Genomic DNA, 9573 nt, shown 5'->3' with positions numbered 1-9573 from the left:
GTTTTTTGGGGTTTTGTGAGGTACATGTATATGATTCATAGTACCCATTTTTTTTCCTTGCTATGTTGTGGCTATTTACCATGTTTACGTGCATTCTTGTGTCTGTTCATCTTTTTTTTTCCTGAGCTCCTCTCTTTGTCTTCAAGGTCAGAAATTCTTTTTTCTGCATGATTCAATCTGCTATTAATACTTTTTAAAATTTCTTGTATTGTATTATTTTTTTTCAGGAATTTGGTTTTGTTTATTTTAGGGTATCTATCTCTTTATGAAATTCCTCCTTCATGTCATTGAATGACTTTTTCGTCTCCTAGAACTAATCAGTTTTCTCTTGAAGCTCATTGAGTTTTGTCACAATGAATATCTGAAATTATTTTTCAGACATGTCTGTAAATTTGTTTGTGCTGCCGATTGTTGAAGAGGGGTTATTGTGTTCCCTTGGGGAAGAGATATTTCCTTGTTGTTGGTTTACTGTTGGTTTTTTTTTTTTTTTCATGTTTCTTGTGTTTCTGTGCTGGTTTCTGATCATCTGATGAAATGCTCACTTCTTCCTGTTTGTCGAAGTAGATTCTGTAATCTCAGTCAGGGGAAGGTCAGCCCTATATCCCAGGTGTGTTCCTGGAAATGTCTACTTCTTCCAGTACAAAATAGGTTTGTGTAGGCTGTTTCAGGTGTTTGGCTCCTTTCCTAAGTTTTCAGATCCTGATGAGCAAGATATAAGCTAGAGTGATATGACTTAATGGAGAGAGAGTTAAATCAAATTGCAACTCTCTGCAGGGCTCTTGGTCCTAAAACCAATCTGGAGGGAGTTAAAATGTGCCAGGGTCAAAGCTAGAGCCAAAATCCAGCTCTGTCAGGCAGGAAGGAGTATGAAATGTGGGTGTGGGGGGGAGGCAAGTAGCTCCAATTTCGACATATCCTATTAAGGTCACCGAAGGATAATCTTTCCTAGAGAGAGATTATACAATGAAATTTTGTGAGACACCAGGGCCTGAGCTTTGGAAAAGTGCCATAAGGCTAGAGCAAGACAGAGGAACCAGAAAAAGAAATGAGGTAAATGAAATGGGACTACTTCAAAGTCCCTTGCTGGCATAACTTCTGTATTTTATACAGATTTAAGCTCAATTTCTCAATTCACTTGGATTTTTGTGGGGTTTTTGTTTGTTTGTTTGTTTGTTTACCTTTTTGGTGCTAAATATCATGCTGGACTCAGAGGTCATAAAGATTAATGCCAGAATTGCAAAGATTCACGCAACATTTAGCCAAAAATGTATATGAGCATCTTGTTCATATTTATCCCTATAATTTTGACAATCACCCTTCGAGGTGAGATAAAGAGGGGTTATATAACTTACTCAAAGTCACTCAGCTAGTTGAGATGGACAAAGATTTAAACTTCAGCAGTCTGTCTCTAGAATCTGCTCTTAATTATCATACTATGCTGCCTCTGAGGACATAATTTCTGCCGTAAGAAAACGCAGAGTCCAAAATATAAAGAATAGACATTAATTTAAATAAAACAAAGTCAGTGAAGTAATAAATGCCTGTAGTGCAACTGAAAAACTGTGCGCAGAGGTAGTCAAATATTTTTTATATTTTCTAGTTTTTGTATTAGGTTATTAGACTTTTCTTACAACATTGATTTTCTAGGTCTATGTAAGTAGTCAAGGAATTTACAGTGGTGTCTTTGAATCCACACTTTCTAATGACTTTGTATAGTAGCCAATCATAGCCAACAGTCTCATAGTCAGTGAATAGTCAGGGCAGAACCAACTTCCAGAACCTAAAATGTGTACCTGTAAGAGTAAGGGGAAAAAACCCCAACAGTCAAACAGAAATGAGTCTGCAATAGAAAGAGACAAAAAGGAAAGAATCCAAAGACAAAAATTCAATTTTCCTGGAATTCCTCAGGTAACATTTAGCACGACATATAGTTGCTCACTAGGCAGTTTCCTCAAAGGAGTATCAAGTATTTGAATATTTTATTATATATTGACTACACTTTGCTGTCTCATTGGTTTTATAACAATGTAAAGGTACAGAGTGAAGGAATATCTGAACAAACAATAGCTATCCAATGGAGTTTTCCCCACTGGGTTTGCTCTTGAGTTTATAAGTAAGGGATTATAAGATTTTCAAATTACTTGTCATTTCTTCTTAATTCACCTTGGAAAAGTGCCCTTGTATTATATTGTGAAAGAAAGAAACTAAGCACAATTTAAGGCTCTATCTTTGACAATATTCAGTGAAGCAATTTGTATTATTTAGAGAGATATTTCCCCTCATGAATTACATGTACTTAAAAATAATTTTATGACGTAGTATAGTTGTTTAAAAACTAGCATAGATATATGCTTAAACAAATCATCCTTGCTTCCAGAAAGTAAAGTAGTAATTTAAAGATCATAAATATTAAAAACAAAGATTTTTTTTTAAATCAAGGAGAAATGCATTGAGACTTGGGTATGAACAGAAAACTATCAGCATTTCCAGAAAGATTACAAAAGTCAATCTAACCAGTTTCAGATTTAAATATTGGAAATAATTACTATGCATATAACACATGCGAACACCATAGTTGTATTACAAATCCAATATATATTCATAATGTTTAAATTACATATACAAATATTTTGGATAAGAATCAAGTTCATCCAATTATTTATCTGTCAAATGCCTAGAATTCTAAGTAGCAACTCTGGTACAGGTATCATTGCAGTACTATGTATCATAAAAATATTCACTCCATGATTCTTGCCATTTTTTTTGCATTTATTTTGTACTAATTAAAAATGTGTATCTTTCTTATTCCTTATAGTTCCACAGATTCAAATTGGATAAAATTAGCTATCTCTTTGAATTTCTCATATCACTTTTCAGAACTGAATATTTTAAATCCATAAATGAATTACAAAAAAAATATACTAAACATTTCATTTTAAAGCTTAAATAAAATTTCCATTAAAATCAAATATACAAACATCAGTGTCTCCTTGTTTTTTTGTGGCTGGGTAGTATTCCATAGAGTATATGAGCCACAGTTTTTCAAACCATTCACCTGTTCTTGGACATTTGAATTGATTCTATGTCTTAGCAATTGTGAATAATGCTGCAATAGACACAGATGTACAAGGCTTTTCCAACTGATCATATTTTTATCCTTAGATTAGATGCCCAAGGGTAGAATTGCTGGATTATATGATACTTCTATATGTAGGGTTTTGAGGAAATTCTATATAATTCTCTACCGTGGTTGTACTAATTTACATTATTCCTACCAACAGCGTAGAGGTGTTCCATTTTCACCACAACAGCACCAGCACTTATCATTCTTTTTAAATGTTTATTTCATGATTTCTTATTTACATTTTATTATTGTACACCTTTGTTGGATACAATATGGCCTTTCAAAGGATGCATATAATATATTTTTTAAGAGAGATTTTTTGCGATAGGGCACGTACACTTGCCAGAGGGATAGAAAGAGACAAACAGAAAGCAAGAAATCACACAAACACCCCCCCACACACACACACACACACACACACACACCCAGAGAGGGATGGCCATAACACAATCCCTTCTCCTCCATTCTTCTCTCAGGATTTTGAGCATGGACACACAAGTCCCTGGCAAGTTTCAAGCCACTATATTTAGGACATGAACCACAGTCAGCCATGTGGGAGTACAGTGATGTAACCATTATGCCATCTGCTGGTTCCAAGTATGTTATAATCAAATCAAGGATATTACCATATTCATCTTCAATAAAGAATGTTACATTATGTTATGCACATTTTTTTCTACTAGTTTTTTGGGGTTTTTTGAGGTACATGTATATGATTCATAGTACCCATTTTTTTTCCTTTCTATGTTGTGGCTATTTACCATGTTTACGTGCATTCTTGTGTCTGTTCATCTTTTTTTTTCCTGAGCTCCTCTCTTTGTCTTCAAGGTCAGAAATTCTTTTTTCTGCATGATTCAATCTGCTATTAATACTTTTTAAAATTTCTTGTATTGTATTATTTTTTTTCAGGAATTTGGTTTTGTTTATTTTAGGGTATCTATCTCTTTATGAAATTCCTCCTTCATGTCATTGAATGACTTTCTCGTCTCCTAGAACTAATCAGTTTTCTCTTGAAGCTCATTGAGTTTTGTCACAATGAATATCTGAAATTATTTTTCAGACATGTCTGTAAATTTGTTTGTGCTGCCGATTGTTGAAGAGGGGTTATTGTGTTCCCTTGGGGACTAGATATTTCCTTGTTGTTGGTTTACTGTTGTTTTTTTTTTTTTTTTTTTCATGTTTCTTGTGTTTCTGTGCTGGTTTCTGATCATCTGATGAAATGCTCACTTCTTCCTGTTTGTCGAAGTAGATTCTGTAATCTCAGTCAGGGGAAGGTCAGCCCTATATCCCAGGTGTGTTCCTGGAAATGTCTACTTCTTCCAGTACAAAATAGGTTTGTGTAGGCTGTTTCAGGTGTTTGGCTCCTTTCCTAAGTTTTCAGATCCTGATGAGCAAGATATAAGCTAGAGTGATATGACTTAATGGAGAGAGAGTTAAATCAAATTGCAACTCTCTGCAGGGCTCTTGGTCCTAAAACCAATCTGGAGGGAGTTAAAATGTGCCAGGGTCAAAGCTAGAGCCAAAATCCAGCTCTGTCAGGCAGGAAGGAGTATGAAATGTGGGTGTGGGGGGGAGGCAAGTAGCTCCAATTTCGACATATCCTATTAAGGTCACCGAAGGATAATCTTTCCTAGAGAGAGATTATACAATGAAATTTTGTGAGACACCAGGGCCTGAGCTTTGGAAAAGTGCCATAAGGCTAGAGCAAGACAGAGGAACCAGAAAAAGAAATGAGGTAAATGAAATGGGACTACTTCAAAGTCCCTTGCTGGCATAACTTCTGTATTTTATACAGATTTAAGCTCAATTTCTCAATTCACTTGGATTTTTGTGGGGTTTTTGTTTGTTTGTTTGTTTGTTTACCTTTTTGGTGCTAAATATCATGCTGGACTCAGAGGTCATAAAGATTAATGCCAGAATTGCAAAGATTCACGCAACATTTAGCCAAAAATGTATATGAGCATCTTGTTCATATTTATCCCTATAATTTTGACAATCACCCTTCGAGGTGAGATAAAGAGGGGTTATATAACTTACTCAAAGTCACTCAGCTAGTTGAGATGGACAAAGATTTAAACTTCAGCAGTCTGTCTCTAGAATCTGCTCTTAATTATCATACTATGCTGCCTCTGAGGACATAATTTCTGCCGTAAGAAAACGCAGAGTCCAAAATATAAAGAATAGACATTAATTTAAATAAAACAAAGTCAGTGAAGTAATAAATGCCTGTAGTGCAACTGAAAAACTGTGCGCAGAGGTAGTCAAATATTTTTTATATTTTCTAGTTTTTGTATTAGGTTATTAGACTTTTCTTACAACATTGATTTTCTAGGTCTATGTAAGTAGTCAAGGAATTTACAGTGGTGTCTTTGAATCCACACTTTCTAATGACTTTGTATAGTAGCCAATCATAGCCAACAGTCTCATAGTCAGTGAATAGTCAGGGCAGAACCAACTTCCAGAACCTAAAATGTGTACCTGTAAGAGTAAGGGGAAAAAACCCCAACAGTCAAACAGAAATGAGTCTGCAATAGAAAGAGACAAAAAGGAAAGAATCCAAAGACAAAAATTCAATTTTCCTGGAATTCCTCAGGTAACATTTAGCACGACATATAGTTGCTCACTAGGCAGTTTCCTCAAAGGAGTATCAAGTATTTGAATATTTTATTATATATTGACTACACTTTGCTGTCTCATTGGTTTTATAACAATGTAAAGGTACAGAGTGAAGGAATATCTGAACAAACAATAGCTATCCAATGGAGTTTTCCCCACTGGGTTTGCTCTTGAGTTTATAAGTAAGGGATTATAAGATTTTCAAATTACTTGTCATTTCTTCTTAATTCACCTTGGAAAAGTGCCCTTGTATTATATTGTGAAAGAAAGAAACTAAGCACAATTTAAGGCTCTATCTTTGACAATATTCAGTGAAGCAATTTGTATTATTTAGAGAGATATTTCCCCTCATGAATTACATGTACTTAAAAATAATTTTATGACGTAGTATAGTTGTTTAAAAACTAGCATAGATATATGCTTAAACAAATCATCCTTGCTTCCAGAAAGTAAAGTAGTAATTTAAAGATCATAAATATTAAAAACAAAGATTTTTTTTTAAATCAAGGAGAAATGCATTGAGACTTGGGTATGAACAGAAAACTATCAGCATTTCCAGAAAGATTACAAAAGTCAATCTAACCAGTTTCAGATTTAAATATTGGAAATAATTACTATGCATATAACACATGCGAACACCATAGTTGTATTACAAATCCAATATATATTCATAATGTTTAAATTACATATACAAATATTTTGGATAAGAATCAAGTTCATCCAATTATTTATCTGTCAAATGCCTAGAATTCTAAGTAGCAACTCTGGTACAGGTATCATTGCAGTACTATGTATCATAAAAATATTCACTCCATGATTCTTGCCATTTTTTTTGCATTTATTTTGTACTAATTAAAAATGTGTATCTTTCTTATTCCTTATAGTTCCACAGATTCAAATTGGATAAAATTAGCTATCTCTTTGAATTTCTCATATCACTTTTCAGAACTGAATATTTTAAATCCATAAATGAATTACAAAAAAAATATACTAAACATTTCATTTTAAAGCTTAAATAAAATTTCCATTAAAATCAAATATATAAATTGCAGAGGGGAAAAAATGACTCTTAAAAAATGACCCTGAGAGGCCGAGTCCTGCACCCAAGCTGTGCTGTGGGAGGAGACCTGTCACCATTGCGCACTGACTCCCAGCTCTCACCCCAGAACAGAAGAAGGAGCTCTCCAAGATTGCCCAGTGCATTGTTGCCCATGGAAAAGGAATCTTGGCTGCAGATGACTCTGTAGGCACCATGGGAAACCACCTGCAGAGGATCAAGGTGGAAAATACCAAAGAGAACTTCCAGCAGTTGGGAGAAATCCTCTTCTCAGTAGACAATTCCATCAACCAGAGCATTGGGAGTGTAATTCTCTTTAATGAGACCCTCCACCAGAAGGACAGCTAGGGAAAACTGTTCAGAAACGTCCTCAAAGAAAAAGGAATTGTGGTGGGAATCAAGTTAGACCAAGGAGATGTACTCCCCCCTTGCAGAAACAAACCAAGAAACCACCATTCAAGGGAATGACCGGCTCTCGAAGCACTGTGCTCAGTACAGGAAGGATGGTACTGACTTTGGGAAGTGGCGTGCTATGCTGAAGACTGCTGACCAGTGTCCATCAAGCCTTGCTATCTAAGAAAATTCCAACGCTCTGGCCCACTATGCCAGCATCTGTCAGCAGAATAGGCTGGGCCCTACTGTTGAACCAGAGGTAATTTCTGATGGAGACCATGACCTGGAGCACTGCCAGTATGTTTCTGAGAAGGTTCTGGCTGCTGTGTATAAGGCCCTGAATGACCATCATGTTTACCTGGAGGACACCCTGATAAAGCAAACATGGTGACTGCTGAGCATGCCTGCACCAAGAAGTATACTCCAGAACAAGTGGCCATGGCCACTGTCACAGCTCTTCATCATACCATTCCTGCAGCTGTGCCTGGCTTCTGCTTTTTTGTCTAGTGGCATGAGTGAAGAGGATGGTACTCTCAACTTCAATCCTATCAACCTTTGCCCTCTACCAAAGCCCTGGAAACTTAGTTTCTCTTATGGACCTGCCCTGCAGTCCAGTGCACCGGATGCCTGGAGTGGCAAAGCTGCAAACAAGACAGCCACTCAGGAGGCTTTTATGAACTGGGTTGTGGCTAACTGCCAGGCAGTCAATGGACAGTATGCTCACACTGACTCTGGAGCTGCTTTCATCCAGTCACTCTTTTTTTTTTTTTTTTTTTGGAGAGGTTTTCGCTATAGGGCGCGTGCGCTCGCCAGACAGACAGAGAGAGACAGAGAGACAGAAAGCGAGAACCCACCCCCCAGGGGGGATAGTCACGCCGCAATCCCTTCTCCTCCATTCTCCTCTCAGGATCTTGGGCACGCACGCACACGAGCCCAGCATGAGTTCTAAGCCACCGGGTCCGGGACGCGAACCACGGTCAACTACGTGGGAGTCCAGCGACATAGCCATCACACTAACTGCTGGTTCCCCATCCAGTCACTCTTCACAGCCTGCTACACCTACTAGCACCTGATGCCCTCTAGCCTGGATCCAGAACTTTTGGGCATCTAAGAAAGCTGCTAAAGAATGACCTTTACACCAATACTGGAAATTAAATAAAATTAGATCTGAACTGCTGGAAATGCAATACCTGTTAAATTTTAAACAGGGAAAAAACAAATCAGTTTTTGAAATATATGTAGGAATATCAAAAATCTGACAAAATTTTACACAACGGTTTTCTTGCCACACTTTTAGAAAATCTACCCAAGAAAATAAAAGGCTTGAAAATAAAATCAGCTCTTCATTCAACTGACAGTTAGCAAATAAAGTGTCACAAAAACTGAGTACAAAGAATATCATGTGAAACAATTTTAGCAGTGGAAGGTTGTAAAGACGACACCTTCAACTAAAAAAGAAATAAAATGTTCTACAAACAAAAACAAAAACAAAAATAAACAAACAAACAAAAAAGACTCCTCTGGTTTGAGTTACTACTGCAATTTGGCCTTCTGAACTTCTGGCCTTCTGAATTTCTCTATTAGTTCTAAGTCTTAAGACACATATATATCATGTTTGGAACTAGGTTTTCTAGTTCAAATCTCAAAACTGACAGGTTCAAGGTAGACCGTAAGCGAGGGGTGTCAACTACATAAGGAATGTAGCAATACAGAGAGAACAAGCTCAGACTAATGGCAGATCCCACACACCTACCAGATGATTAAAGCAGGTTCAGTGCTGCTGGGCTATCTTTATGAAAAGAGGAAAATAGAGCCAGCAGGTGGCATGGTGGTTAAGTGTCTGCCCTATATAAAATATATAATAATAATAATAATAATTCTTTAAAAAGAGGAAAACTGGAAAATAATTTGTAAGATCACTTGATTGTTAATGTTGACAACCAAGTTTTCTTACTGAACAGTGTTCAGAACAAATTTTGGCCTCCAAACATTGTCTAATTACTAAATTTAATCCTAAAATAACAAATGTTACCATTCATGTAATCACTATGTGATTTTAAGTGAAAGTGACTCCATATCAATCTAACATACTGTATGCTACAAAACATTAAAATAATGCCCAAGATTTATACAGTCTTAGAGAGAAAGAGATTCAAGGCACCTGTCTAATCAACTATTTATTTTTAAAAATCTTAATTATCGTTTTAGAAAGTATTTCAAAGTACTAAATGTTAAAAGATCTCATTTATGGAAGTGAAATTTTTATTAAATTGACTCTAGGAAGCCAGGACCCAGTAGTTCAGTGTTTTTCATGCCAAACAAATGAGTCCAGATTCTGAGTAACAGAGCAGAAATTCACCGTGTGTACAATAAAATGGAAAAG

General features: G+C 36.2%; 1 pseudogene; it reads left to right on the top strand.

Moving 5' to 3' along the window:
- LOC102485194 (fructose-bisphosphate aldolase B pseudogene) overlaps nucleotides 1–7944 on the top strand; it is a 23366-nt pseudogene extending 15422 nt beyond the window's left edge.
- The last annotated feature ends 1629 nt before the right edge of the window (nucleotides 7945–9573 follow it).

Source organism: Tupaia chinensis, unplaced genomic scaffold, assembly GCF_000334495.1.
Source record: "Tupaia chinensis unplaced genomic scaffold, TupChi_1.0 Scaffold147554_1, whole genome shotgun sequence".
Taxonomy (NCBI): domain Eukaryota; kingdom Metazoa; phylum Chordata; class Mammalia; order Scandentia; family Tupaiidae; genus Tupaia; species Tupaia belangeri.
This window is presented reverse-complemented; position numbering and strand designations above follow the sequence as displayed.